General features: G+C 52.0%; 1 protein-coding gene and 1 long non-coding RNA gene across 3 annotated transcripts in view; one reads left to right on the top strand and one right to left on the bottom strand.

Annotated features, from left to right (window-relative positions):
• Positions 1-14,618, bottom strand: part of LOC107078410 (MAM domain-containing glycosylphosphatidylinositol anchor protein 1) — a 177,332-nt gene that overhangs the window by 98,216 nt on the left and 64,498 nt on the right. The window lies entirely within an intron of this gene.
• On the top strand, positions 2,656-14,147 carry LOC107078534 (uncharacterized). Its single transcript, XR_001479485.2, has 3 exons — positions 2,656-5,023; positions 9,649-9,780; positions 13,568-14,147. It is a non-coding gene; the product is annotated as an uncharacterized lncRNA (long non-coding RNA).

Genomic DNA, 14,618 nt, shown 5'->3' with positions numbered 1-14,618 from the left:
GGTGCAGGCAACACAGGGTCAGAGGGACTGATTGGCCACGCAGAGTGAGGCCCAGCAGTGACAGACAGAGGCCTCCCACCACTGAAGACAGAAGACACACAAATTCCTCATTAAAAGAAGATTAACTCATTAAAACCTGTCAGCTTTCTGCACCCAGGCCACTCTGAAAAGGCGAACTAGAACATCAGAGAATGTTAGACGGTGCGTTTCTTCTATAGGAATTTCCACCCCTCTAGGAAATGAACGGTTGAAAGAGCCAGGATGCAGGGAACATGTCTGTGCCCAGGGTGATGGAGCGACCATCTCCAGCCCAAGCTGCCCACTGGGCACAGGGCACCTCAGTCCTCTCGCACTTTCCACACACAGCCTACAGTTCAGCAGTGCAGTGTGGTCGGTGTGTGTCTGTGGTGATCTGTCCTGCAGTGCAGTGTGGTCGGTGTGTGTCTGTGGTGATCTGTCGTGCAGTGCAGTGTGGTCGGTGTGTGTCTGTGGTGATCTGTCCTGCAGTGCCGTGTGGGCAGTGTGTGTCTGTGGTGATCTGTCCTGCAGTGCAGTGTGGTCGGTGTGTGTCTGTGGTGATCTCTCCTGCAGTGCAGTGTGGTCGGTGTGTATCTGTGGTGATCTGTCCTGCAATGCAGTGTGGGCAGTGTGTGTCTGTGGTGATCTCTCCTGCAGTGCAGTGTGGTCGGTGTGTGTCTGTGGTGATCTGTCCTGCAGTGCAGTGTGTCAGTGTGTGTCTGTGGTGATCTGTCCTGCAGTGCCGTGTGGTCGGTGTGTGTCTGTGGTGATCTGTCCTGCAGTGCAGTGTGGTCGGTGTGTGTCTGTGGTGATCTGTCCTGCAGTGCAGTGTGGGCAGTGTGTGTCTGTGGTGATCTGTCCTGCAGTGCAGTGTGTCAGTGTGTGTCTGTGGTGATCTGTCCTGCAGTGCAGTGTGGGCAGTGTGTGTCTGTGGTGATCTGTCCTGCAGTGCAGTGTGGTCGGTGTGTGTCTGTGGTGATCTGTCCTGCAGTGCAGTGTGGTCGGTGTGTGTCTGTGGTGATCTGTCCTGCAGTGCAGTGTGGGCAGTGTGTGTCTGTGGTGATCTGTCCTGCAGTGCAGTGTGGTCGGTGTGTGTCTGTGGTGATCTGTCCTGCAGTGCAGTGTGTCAGTGTGTGTCTCTGGTGATCTGTCCTGCAGTGCAGTGTGGGCGGTGTGTGTCTGTGGTGATCTGTCCTGCAGTGCAGTGTGGGCAGTGTGTGTCTGTGGTGATCTGTCCTGCAGTGCAGTGTGTCAGTGTGTGTCTGTGGTGATCTGTCCTGCAGTGCAGTGTGGGCAGTGTGTGTCTGTGGTGATCTGTCCTGCAGTGCAGTGTGGGCGGTGTGTGTCTGTGGTGATCTGTCCTGCAGTGCAGTGTGGGCAGTGTGTGTCTGTGGTGATCTGTCCTGCAGTGCAGTGTGTCAGTGTGTGTCTGTGGTGATCTGTCCTGCAGTGCAGTGTGGGTGGTGTGTGTCTGTGGTGATCTGTCCTGCAGTGCAGTGTGGGCGGTGTGTGTCTGTGGTGATCTGTCCTGCAGTGCAGTGTGGGCAGTGTGTGTCTGTGGTGATCTGTCCTGCAGTGCAGTGTGGGCAGTGTGTGTCTGTGGTGATCTGTCCTGCAGTGCAGTGTGGTCGGTGTGTGTCTGTGGTGATCTGTCCTGCAGTGCAGTGTGGTCGGTGTGTGTCTGTGGTGATCTGTCCTGCAGTGCAGTGTGGGCAGTGTGTGTCTGTGGTGATCTGTCCTGCAGTGCAGTGTGGTCGGTGTGTGTCTGTGGTGATCTGTCCTGCAGTGCAGTGTGTCAGTGTGTGTCTGTGGTGATCTGTCCTGCAGTGCAGTGTGTCAGTGTGTGTCTGTGGTGATCTGTCCTGCAGTGCAGTGTGGGCGGTGTGTGTCTGTGGTGATCTGTCCTGCAGTGCAGTGTGGGCAGTGTGTGTCTGTGGTGATCTGTCCTGCAGTGCAGTGTGGGCGGTGTGTGTCTGTGGTGATCTGTCCTGCTGTGCCGTGTGGGCAGTGTGTGTCTGTGGTGATCTGTCCTGCAGTGCAGTGTGGTCGGTGTGTGTCTGTGGTGATCTGTCCTGCAGTGCAGTGTGGTCGGTGTGTGTCTGTGGTGATCTGTCCTGCAGTGCCGTGTGGGCAGTGTGTGTCTGTGGTGATCTGTCCTGCAGTGCAGTGTGGTCGGTGTGTGTCTGTGGTGATCTGTCGTGCAGTGCAGTGTGGTCGGTGTGTGTCTGTGGTGATCTGTCCTGCAATGCAGTGTGGGCAGTGTGTGTCTGTGGTGATCTGTCCTGCAGTGCAGTGTGGTCGGTGTGTGTCTGTGGTGATCTGTCCTGCAGTGCCGTGTGGTCGGTGTGTGTCTGTGGTGATCTGTCCTGCAGTGCAGTGTGGGCAGTGTGTGTCTGTGGTGATCTGTCCTGCAGTGCAGTGTGGTCGGTGTGTGTCTGTGGTGATCTGTCGTGCAGTGCAGTGTGGGCAGTGTGTGTCTGTGGTGATCTGTCCTGCAATGCAGTGTGGGCAGTGTGTGTCTGTGGTGATCTGTCCTGCAGTGCCGTGTGGGCAGTGTGTGTCTGTGGTGATCTGTCCTGCAGTGCAGTGTGTCAGTGTGTGTCTGTGGTGATCTGTCCTGCAGTGCCGTATGGTCGGTGTGTGTCTGTGGTGATCTGTCCTGCAGTGCAGTGTGGGCAGTGTGTGTCTGTGGTGATCTGCCCAGATGTGGTTTAACTTGTTTAAATCAGATATCATCAAGGCTCTTTCCAAGTGTTTACTTGGATGATATAGTTTATATGGACAGGAAGCAGCACTGTGTCCAGGAAGCTTTAGAAGGAAGTCCTGATTTGAAGATTTAGCTTTGTTTTTAATGGGCTGTTTGCTTCTTTATCTCAGTGGCAAGTGAAGGAGAGTGTTCGCTGGCAGGTGAGGATAAATTCCTCAGTCACGAAGTCTCTTCCAGTCGGATCACAGCTCCAAATGGCATTAAAAACAATTGGATTGCACTTAAAAGTCAGGCCGTACCTCCAAGCCAAACTCTGCCATGGGAAAAATGGCATTTTACAGTCGAGCAGTGACAGCAAAAGCCTGCAGAAACAGAGACTGGAGCTGTGGGCGTCTTCCGCTGCTGTCTCCACTCCACATGATCCGCAGTGTGTAGAGCTTCATCTTCACACGGCTTAGAAAACTTCTGGATACTAACTCTGAGGAAGCCAGGTATTCACAGGGAGCCGCACAGTGGCCCGAGAAAGCCTTTTGTCTTGTGAAATTACCAACACATTTCATTTTCCTTGTTCCTTTCTGCTGGAATCCCAGGAAAAGCGGAGACTCAAACAGAAATCAAACAGTATTGCGGTCGGAGAGCCTGAAAGGACGGGGAAAGAATGCTCTCTGTGTCCATTCCGCAGTGCCGCCATCTTCCCAGCTGTGCCAGACAAGCCTCTGTCTCTCATGTCTATGAGGATCCATGAGGATTCTGGGATCAAGGAACTAACTGCCACAGGTCAGATGGGCCGCCTGTCTTGTCTCATCAGTGACCTGTCTTGTGTTCTTCGGGGGGTTGATACAGCCCGTCTCGGCTGTCCTGACCGGACAGAGGATCAGAGGTCTGTGTGCAGCTTGTGTTTAGTGTCCAGTCAGACCCACAGGGCAGCCCGAGTCACTGGACACAACAAGGGCCTGACAAGCTCCGCTGCAGGAGAAGGAGCTGCTGCAGGACAATTATCCGTCTTACAAGACGCGAAGAGTCGGGTGGTCGGAGCACGGGTGCCGGCAATGAGTCCCACAACAAACCTACAAAGCGACACGATCTGACCGTCTGCCTCCTCCTGCTCAGCCAGCTGGACGCTTCGCGAGGGTGAATGTAGGGGCTTTGTTCAAAGCCACGGACTGGAGTGAAAATTTGACACCTGGCCTAATTGGTTAATTGGTTAACTGGCATTCAGCGTGGAGGCAATAACACAGGGGGAAAAGGAGCACATTGCATGGGCTCTGTGGGCACTTGGCCACACCCTGGGATTAAAGCTCAGGTGTACTGTAGCAGCCTGGAGGACAAAGGTCAGAAGGCTGCGTCTGGAAGAGAGGGAGAGCTCACAAGTGAACATAGAGTCTAGCGAGCACAGGTGTGGTCTTTCGGCTCCTGTTTTTTTTCACCACCACCAGCCGACAGGCTTGCAAGCTGTACGTCAGCAGTGAGAGTGTGAACGAAGAACGTGCAAGGATTCAGACAGGAAAGAGCCAGGGTAAACTGTACCTCACTCACTGCGGTAAACTACTAGAGCATTTCGTTTCTAAGCCTCCGGTGTCTCAGTAGGGAATAGGATCCGTGCTGATTAAAGTACAGTGGGAAGACTGGGTGTAAAGGTTTAAGCAGAGTAGAGTCTGAGTAGAAAAGGGACTGAAGAAGGGAGGGTTGAAAAGCAGAGGAGGAATTAAAGTGACTGTGCTACTTAAAAGCACCGAGCTTGATCGATGGAACACTGGACTGTGCAGGCTTCTCCAGAAGGAAGGGTTCCTTCCACAAGTCTTGGTACCCATGCTGGGACACGCAGGCTGGGCTGACTCAGAGCCAGGGCCAGATTTTGGTGTTCGTAGGCCCTAGACACTTTCACTCCGAATTGTGCAAAAAGAGGGGTTAACGCCAATTGAATGACGTCGATTGACGTGATGCCCTTTAAACTATCCCCGTGCTAAACCACGTGACTGATGGAGCGAGCCGAGCGACCCTCACTTCGATACTTCTAGGTTCCAGAACAACCGCTATAAAGCGCGTGATTCGTGATTTGGAGCACCTAGAGTCGCACGCAAGCATGTTGCTTCAGCTCATTTTTCGTTAGTCACTAGTGTCTCCCTCCTTCGTAGGCCCTAGGCACTGTGCCTACAGTGGCTAATGGGAAATCTGGCACTGCTCAGAGCTCCATCTGGTGAAGAGGGCTGACCCCTGAGCCACACTCTTCCAACAGACATTTTAAATAGCTATCCTCTGCTCTGCTGCACCTGTGGACACCGGGAAGATCACTAGCAGGTGTGAGTCCAGACATAACAGATTTCTGACACAGTGACTGTGTGATCCCCACAAGGCTACAGTGATGTAAGAGCTCAGAGCCGGTCCAGGTACAGAGGGGAAATACAGGCATTTGAGGCAGACTTTAGCACCCTGGACAGCGCAGGGGAGGGAGTTCTTACAGACAACACTGGCAGGGCTAAACCAGATTAAAACCAGTGACCTAGCCTGGGTGATTGCATTTTGTTAATCACTACTTCCTGTACTTTGTATCTTTTTTTTGCCCATGTTTGAGTGCTCCTGTGAGATTCAATTTAATCAGAAAAAACATGCCTAAGCCTGATTTAGGTGTGCAGAGGTCACAGTGTAAAGCCCCGTGCTTCAAACACTCGTTCAAACAACCTCTCATTCCTGTAGTTGATCACACTCTCCTGCCTTCGGTTTTCACAGCCTGTCACAGGACAAGCGTGGCAATGCAGAAACGAGCTCACACTGTCTGATCCGACAATACAACAGCATCCTCATCGCTCATCCTCATCCCTCACCCTCAGCTCTCAGACATCACTCTTCATCGCTCATCCTCATCCCTCACCCTCAGCTCTCAGACATCACTCTTCATCGCTCATCCTCATCACACACCCTCAGCTCTCAGACATCACTCTTCATCACTCATCCTCATCCCTCACCCTCAGCTCTCAGACATCACTCTTCATCGCTTATCCTCATCACACACCCTCAGCTCTCAGACATCACTCTTCATCGCTCATCCTCATTACACACCCTCAGCTCTCAGACATCACTCTTCATCGCTCATCCTCATAACACACCCTCAGCTCTCAGACATCACTCTTCATCGCTCATCCTCATCACACACCCTCAGCTCTCAGACATCACTCTTCATCGCTCATCCTCATCCCTCACCTCAGCTCTCAGACATCACTCTTCATCGCTCATCCTCATAACACACCCTCAGCTCTCAGACATCACTCTTCATCGCTCATCCTCATCCCTCACCCTCAGCTCTCAGACATCACTCTTCATCGCTCATCCTCATCCCTCACCCTCAGCTCTCAGACATCACTCTTCATCGCTCATCCTCATCCCTCACCCTCAGCTTTCAGACATCACCCTTCATCGCTCATCCTCATCACACACCCTCAGCTCTCAGACATCACTCTTCATCGCTCATCCTCATCACACACCCTCAGCTCTCAGACATCACTCTTCATCGCTCATCCTCATCCCTCACCTCAGCTCTCAGACATCACTCTTCATCGCTCATCCTCATAACACACCCTCAGCTCTCAGACATCACTCTTCATCGCTCATCCTCATCCCTCACCCTCAGCTCTCAGACATCACTCTTCATCGCTCATCCTCATCCTCATCCCTCACCCTCAGCTCTCAGACATCACTCTTCATTGCTCATCCTCATCCCTCACCCTCAGCTCTCAGACATCACTCTTCATCACTCATCCTCATCCCTCACCCTCAGCTCTCAGACATCACTCTTCATCGCTCATCCTCATCCCTCACCCTCAGCTCTCAGACATCACTCTTCATCGCTCATCCTCATCACACACCCTCAGCTCTCAGACATCACTCTTCATCGCTCATCCCCATGCCTCACCCTCAGCTCTCGGACATCACTCTTCATCGCTCATCCTCATCCCTCACCTCAGCTCTCAGACATCACTCTTCATCGCTCATCCTCATCACACACCCTCAGCTCTCAGACATCACTCTTCATCGCTCATCCTCATCCCTCACCCTCAGCTCTCAGACATCACTCTTCATCGCTCATCCTCATCACACACCCTCAGCTCTCAGACATCACTCTTCATCGCTCATCCTCATCCCTCACCCTCAGCTCTCAGACATCACTCTTCATCGCTCATCCTCATCCCTCACCCTCAGCTCTAAGACATCACTCTTCATTGCTCATCCTCATCCCTCACCCTCAGCTCTCAGACATCACTCTTCATCGCTCATCCTCATCCCTCACCCTCAGCTCTCAGACATCACTTCATCGCTCATCCCCATGCCTCACCCTCAGCTCTCAGACATCACTCTTCATCGCTCATCCTCATCCCTCACCCTCAGCTCTCAGACCATCACTCTTCATTGCTCATCCTCATCCCTCACCCTCAGCTCTCAGACATCACTCTTCATCGCTTATCCTCATCACACACCCTCAGCTCTCAGACATCACTCTTCATCGCTCATCCTCATTACACACCCTCAGCTCTCAGACATCACTCTTCATCGCTCATCCTCATAACACACCCTCAGCTCTCAGACATCACTCTTCATCGCTCATCCTCATCACACACCCTCAGCTCTCAGACATCACTCTTCATCGCTCATCCTCATCCCTCACCTCAGCTCTCAGACATCACTCTTCATCGCTCATCCTCATAACACACCCTCAGCTCTCAGACATCACTCTTCATCGCTCATCCTCATCCCTCACCCTCAGCTCTCAGACATCACTCTTCATCGCTCATCCTCATCCCTCACCCTCAGCTCTCAGACATCACTCTTCATCGCTCATCCTCATCCCTCACCCTCAGCTTTCAGACATCACCCTTCATCGCTCATCCTCATCACACACCCTCAGCTCTCAGACATCACTCTTCATCGCTCATCCTCATCACACACCCTCAGCTCTCAGACATCACTCTTCATCGCTCATCCTCATCCCTCACCTCAGCTCTCAGACATCACTCTTCATCGCTCATCCTCATAACACACCCTCAGCTCTCAGACATCACTCTTCATCGCTCATCCTCATCCCTCACCCTCAGCTCTCAGACATCACTCTTCATCGCTCATCCTCATCCTCATCCCTCACCCTCAGCTCTCAGACATCACTCTTCATTGCTCATCCTCATCCCTCACCCTCAGCTCTCAGACATCACTCTTCATCACTCATCCTCATCCCTCACCCTCAGCTCTCAGACATCACTCTTCATCGCTCATCCTCATCCCTCACCCTCAGCTCTCAGACATCACTCTTCATCGCTCATCCTCATCACACACCCTCAGCTCTCAGACATCACTCTTCATCGCTCATCCCCATGCCTCACCCTCAGCTCTCGGACATCACTCTTCATCGCTCATCCTCATCCCTCACCTCAGCTCTCAGACATCACTCTTCATCGCTCATCCTCATCACACACCCTCAGCTCTCAGACATCACTCTTCATCGCTCATCCTCATCCCTCACCCTCAGCTCTCAGACATCACTCTTCATCGCTCATCCTCATCACACACCCTCAGCTCTCAGACATCACTCTTCATCGCTCATCCTCATCCCTCACCCTCAGCTCTCAGACATCACTCTTCATCGCTCATCCTCATCCCTCACCCTCAGCTCTAAGACATCACTCTTCATTGCTCATCCTCATCCCTCACCCTCAGCTCTCAGACATCACTCTTCATCGCTCATCCTCATCCCTCACCCTCAGCTCTCAGACATCACTTCATCGCTCATCCCCATGCCTCACCCTCAGCTCTCAGACATCACTCTTCATCGCTCATCCTCATCCCTCACCCTCAGCTCTCAGACCATCACTCTTCATTGCTCATCCTCATCACACACCCTCAGCTCTCAGACATCACTCTTCATCGCTCATCCCCATGCCTCACCCTCAGCTCTCAGACATCACTCTTCATCGCTCATCCTCATCACACACCCTCAGCTCTCAGACATCACTCTTCATCGCTCATCCTCATCACACACCCTCAGCTCTCAGACCATCACTCTTCATTGCTCTCCTTGAGTCTCAGGCCCATGTTTCAGAACAGAGCTGGCCACCTTGAAAGGAGCAGTTCTAACAGGAGACAACCCAGGGCTGCAAAAACTAAATATTTCTCTTCTATTTACATCGTCTGAGGTCACCCAAAACAGGAAAAAATAATTATGATTAGTGATGTATCAGGCTCTCCATCTGTTTTAATGCTCCTTGCCAATTTAGCAAATTCTGTAAACAAAAACTGTTATACTGAATAATTTATGCAGACAATCTGCCTGCTCCGCTGTGTTGCGAGGCCTGATAAGCTGCTGACATGCGTCTTCAGTTCCACTGCAGCAGGCAGGATCTCAGGAAACCGCCCGCCCACCTCGAACCCTGAGCACCCACCGGCCGAACGTTTCCTCATGTTAAACAAGCTGGCTTTCTCTTTCCTCTGTAGCAATTTAGCACTTGGCGTGTTTTGCTTAATTATGTTTTCCACATAAATTGGCAGATATTTTTGGCTTTTAACTGGTTTCTCTGTAAAACGTGAACCAAGTGTCAATCAGTCAGTGGGCCATTGCAAAGTCTTTTATTGTGGTTAAATTAACACTAAGTGCCTTTGGCTCTGTAAACCGCTCCTCCTGTGTAAAAATAGAAAAATAAACACGAATATAACAGCTCAAGACAGATTCTAGACGAGGGGCGACTCGGTGCTTCTAACCTGTCTGTTAGTACTTGATTGACCCAAGAAACTCACCCAGTGGCTTCTTCAAAGAAATTAACTTCAACAAAATGGCTTGCTGACCAGTTCCACACTCCCACAACTCTTTGTGTAAAGAAGTAACTCTTGTTCTCAGTTTTAAATGTCCTTATATACAGTTTTCACTTGTCCTCGGATTTGTTCAGGGTGAAACCAGACACCTCAGTGAGACCAGTACGAGACCAGGCCAGACACCTCAGTGAGACCAGTACGAGACCACGCCAGAAACCTCAGTGAGACCAGTACGAGACCACGCCAGAAACCTCAGTGAGACCAGGGTGAGACCAGTTTAGCATGTCTGCTGTCACGCCACTATCCTCAGCGTGACGACACGCTAACAAAGTCCTGAAAGATAAATGTTGCCGTTGAGACGTTAGACAGACGCACCAATTAAATGAAAATAAATGGCACAGGGAAACGCACACTCAGCTTGGGGAGGACTAATTAAACCAGGGCCGCATGACCTGGCTCTTCAAAGGGGCTGGTTTTTCACAGCTGGAATGGCTGCTGTCATTTGAGAATCGATAAATCGTCAATATCCTCAGAAAGGCTTTCCAGGAGAGGAAAGGAAGTCGTGGCGCGGTCGGGCAGAGAGAGGCGCGTGCTGAGGACTAAGACCGCTCAGCGCCTCGTTGTGAGCCAGCGGGGAGGAACTGATGACCCCCTGGGATCAATAAACAAAACTGCAATTAAACCCCAGTCACAACAAACACAAGACGACACAGAGACCAGAGGAACCATTCAGGACCCCTTACTCATTCCACTGTTGCTCGCCAATTTCACTCATTTCTTAAAAGACACCAGGGTATCGGCTTCAACCACATTGCTGGACAGCTTGTTCCATACTCCTACAACCCTTTGTGTGAAGAAGTGACTCCTCGTCTCGCGGAAATGCACATCCTCACAGATTTCACTTGTGTCCTCTGGTTCAAATTTCTCTGTTCGTTCTGAAGAGATCCACTTTGTCAGTGTCATTGAGCGTTTCAATATTTGAAACAGGTCCCATTTCTATCAACAACAATTTGGATAAAGAAGTGCTTCCTGTTCTGAGTACCACATATCTGAAAGGTACTTCGTGCATGCAGATCACCAAGCACAACCACCTGATGAGCAGAGTGAAGCTGAAGTCAGCCCACACAAACACCTAGAAACCAATTCCTCAAATCAGAACACATTCTAGAAACCTGAAAGACTGATCTGCAGTGTGTCAGTGAGGGACAGGAGAGCTGCAGTGTGTCAGTGAGGGACAGGAGAGCTGCATTGTGTCAGAGAGACGGGAGAGCTGCATTGTGTCAGACAGGGACGGGAGAGCTGCATTGTGTCAGAGAGGGACGGGAGAGCTGCAGTGTGTCAGAGAGACGGGAGAGCTGCATTGTGTCAGAGAGGGACGGGAGAGCTGCAGTGTGTCAGAGAGGGACGGGAGAGCTGCAGTGTGTCACTGAGGGACAGGAGAGCTGCAGTGTGTCAGAGAGGGACGGGAGAGCTGCAGTGTGTCACTGAGGGATGGGAGAGCTGCAGTGTGTCAGTGAGGGACAGGAGAGCTGCAGTGTGTCAGAGAGGGACGGGAGAGCTGCAGTGTGTCAGTAAGGGACGGGAGAGCTGCAGTGTGTCAGTGAGGGACAGGAGAGCTGCAGTGTGTCAGAGAGAGACAGGAGAGCTGCAGTGTGCCAGTGAGGGATGGGAGAGCTGCAGTGTGTCAGAGAGAGACGGGAGAGCTGTAGTGTGTCAGAGAGAGACGGGAGAACTGCAGTGTGTCAGAGAGAGACGGGAGAACTGCAGTGTGTCAGAGAGAGACGGGAGAACTACAGTGTATCAGTGAGGGACGGGAGAGCTGCAGTGTGTCAGTGAGGGACGGGAGAGCTGCAGTGTGTCAGAGAGAGACAGGAGAGCTGCAGTGTGTCAGTGAGGGACGGGAGAGCTGCAGTGTGTCAGTGAGGGACAGGAGAGCTGCAGTGTGTCAGAGAGAGAAGGGAGAGCTGCAGTGTGTCATTGAGGGACGGGAGAGCTGCAGTGTGTCAGTGAGGGACAGGAGAACTGCAGTGTGTCAGAGAGAGACAGGAGAACTGCAGTGTGTCAGAGAGGGACAGGAGAACTGCAGTGTGTCAGAGAGAGACAGGAGAGCTGCAGTGTGTCAGTGAGGGACGGGAGAGCTGCAGTGTGTCAGTGAGGGACAGGAGAGCTGCAGTGTGTCAGAGAGAGAAGGGAGAGCTGCAGTGTGTCATTGAGGGACGGGAGAGCTGCAGTGTGTCAGTGAGGGACGGGAGAGCTGCAGTTTGTCAGAGAGGGACAGGAGAACTGCAGTGTGTCAGTAAGGGACGGGAGAGCTGCAGTGTGTCAGAGAGACAGGAGAGCTGCAGTGTGTCAGAGAGGGACGGGAGAACTGCAGTGTGTCAGAGAGGGACGGGAGAGCTGCACTGTGTCAGAGAGACAGGAGAGCTGCAGTGTGTCAGAGAGAGACAGGAGAACTGCAGTGTGTCAGAGAGGGACAGGAGAACTGCAGTGTGTCAGAGAGGGACGGGAGAACTGCAGTGTGTCAGAGAGGGACGGGAGAACTGCAGTGTGTCAGAGAGGGACGGGAGAGCTGCAGTGTGTCAGAGAGACAGGAGAGCTGCAGTGTGTCAGAGAGAGACAGGAGAACTGCAGTGTGTCAGTGAGGGACAGGAGAGCTGCAGTGTGTCAGAGAGGGACGGGAGAGCTGCAGTGTGTCAGAGAGGGACGGGAGAACTGCAGTGTGTCAGAGAGACGGGAGAGCTGCAGTGTGTCAGAGAGAGACAGGAGAACTGCAGTGTGTCAGAGAGGGACAGGAGAACTGCAGTGTGTCAGAGAGGGACGGGAGAACTGCAGTGTGTCAGAGAGGGACGGGAGAACTGCAGTGTGTCAGAGAGGGACGGGAGAGCTGCAGTGTGTCAGAGAGACAGGAGAGCTGCAGTGTGTCAGAGAGAGACAGGAGAACTGCAGTGTGTCAGTGAGGGACAGGAGAGCTGCAGTGTGTCAGAGAGGGACGGGAGAGCTGCAGTGTGTCAGAGAGAGATCCTGCAGGCAGGAGGAGAGAGCTCAGTAACACATAAACTTGCTATGTGGATTCTTAGCATCAAGAAGGAGTAAAGGAAATCTCAAACACCTGAACAATGTTAATCACAACACTAAAAATCACAAAACAAATGGGTAAGACACAATTGACAAAGCTCCCTAGACACTGCATATCTTTTTAGAGTCACTTTCAAAGATGCTTTACGAGTTGGCAAGCCCTGTGCTAACAGGAAGTGAGTTTGAATGCAGGGGGCTGGCCAGTGTCCAGAGAAAGGAACTTGTTTAAATTACAAAAGCAGGATCACTCTTAACGGAGCTGCCCATTCCTTTACAGAATAACAATTGAATACAAATGCAATTCACTTCATCAATTTGGCAACTGGATAGAAACAATAAACATCAGTCTTTCCCTCTACTGTCTGCGGTGTCCTGTGTCCTGAATCACACACTGCAGGGAGTGCAGATGGACCTGACAATGCTGTCCCTGTGTTCTCCTCTCCTGTCTCCTGTCTGCGGTCTCCTGTCTCCTGTGTCCTGTGTCCTGTGTCCTGAATCACACACTGCAGGGAGTGCAGATGGACCTGACAATGCTGTCCCTGTGTTCTCCTCTCCTGTCTCCTGTTCCTGTGTCCTGTGTCCTGTGTCCTGTGTCCTGAATCACACACTGCAGGGAGTACAGACAGACCTGACAATGCTGTCCCTGTGTTCTCCTCTCCTGTCTCCTGTCTGCGGTCTCCTGTCTCCTGTGTCCTGTGTCCTGTGTCCTGAATCACACACTGCAGGGAGTACAGACAGACCTGACAATGCTGTCCCTGTGTTCTCCTCTCCTGTCCTGTCTTCTTCCTGTGTCCTGTGTCCTGTGTCCTGTGTCCTGTGTCCTGTGTCCTGTGTCCTGTGTCCTGTGTCCTGTGTCCTGTCTCCTGTGCCCTGAATCACACACTGCAGGGAGTACTGACAGACCTGACAATGCTGTCCCTGTGTTCTCCCCTCCTGTCCTGTCTTCTTCCTGTGTCCTGTGTCCTGTGTGTGGGACAGAGCCCTCCCTGAACGTGGCCCTGGGTCTCAGTGTGTCATCAGGGACTCTACACAGCTGCGGCGATGGGTCCGGCGGTGTGTGCAGTGCCATCTGTGGAAGCCTCCCCCTGCCATGTGAGCGACGTGTCTGACTGCGGTTCGCTCCAGGGACGCAGCGGGACGACATGCTGAGCGATCAGGCACCTCCGGCTCGGGAGCAGGCGCACAGACAATATAGATAAGGGCGCACTTAGACAACTAATTCAGTTTGCTGTTGGCATGAGTGAGGAGGAAACAGGCAGAGCTCCAGGATGCAATTCTGACATAATGGAGATCAATCTGGATAAGATTCAGAAATGAGCAGAGACACAGCATGCACGTGCAATTAGAAAAGACCAGGGTGTTGAAATTAATCCGTCAGAGTCAGTAATACATCCACACTCTGACACTCGGCTCCTTTGCTTGTACTCCAGCATGAGAAGGCTGAGTTTCAGTCTAGAGACAGGGCAGAGGCATTTATTTTCAGTATAGACATGAATGCACTGCTTCATTGGAATAAACAAAAAAAACTAATTTATTTCTTTGGAAACCTACTTGTGCTGTTCCCATCATTTTACCCGGGCCAGATTTCTTCTAAGACATTATTAGATCTGCCCTGTCTGGACCAGGACCTGGACACTGCCTACAAGATCCCAGATCCTAGATTGATCCACCCTGTCTGGACCAGGACACTGCACATCAAGTTCCAAGTTCCCAGACTGATCCACCCTGTCTGGACCAGGACACTGCCTACAAGAGCCCAGATCCTAGATTGATCCACCCTGTCTGGACCAGGACACTGCCTACAAGGTCCCAGATCCTAGATTGATCCACCCTGTCTGGACCAGGACACTGCACATCAAGTTCCAAGATCCCAGACTGATCCACCCTGTCTGGACCAGGACACTGCCTACAAGGTCCCAGATCCTAGATTGATCCACCCTGTCTGGACCAGGACACTGCCTACAAGGTCCCAGATCCTAGATTGATACACCCTGTCTGGACCAGGACACTGCACATCAAGTTCCAAGAT

The sequence above is a fragment of the Lepisosteus oculatus genome, chromosome 2 (assembly GCF_040954835.1).
Source record: "Lepisosteus oculatus isolate fLepOcu1 chromosome 2, fLepOcu1.hap2, whole genome shotgun sequence".
Lineage (NCBI taxonomy): Eukaryota > Metazoa > Chordata > Actinopteri > Semionotiformes > Lepisosteidae > Lepisosteus > Lepisosteus oculatus.
This window is presented reverse-complemented; position numbering and strand designations above follow the sequence as displayed.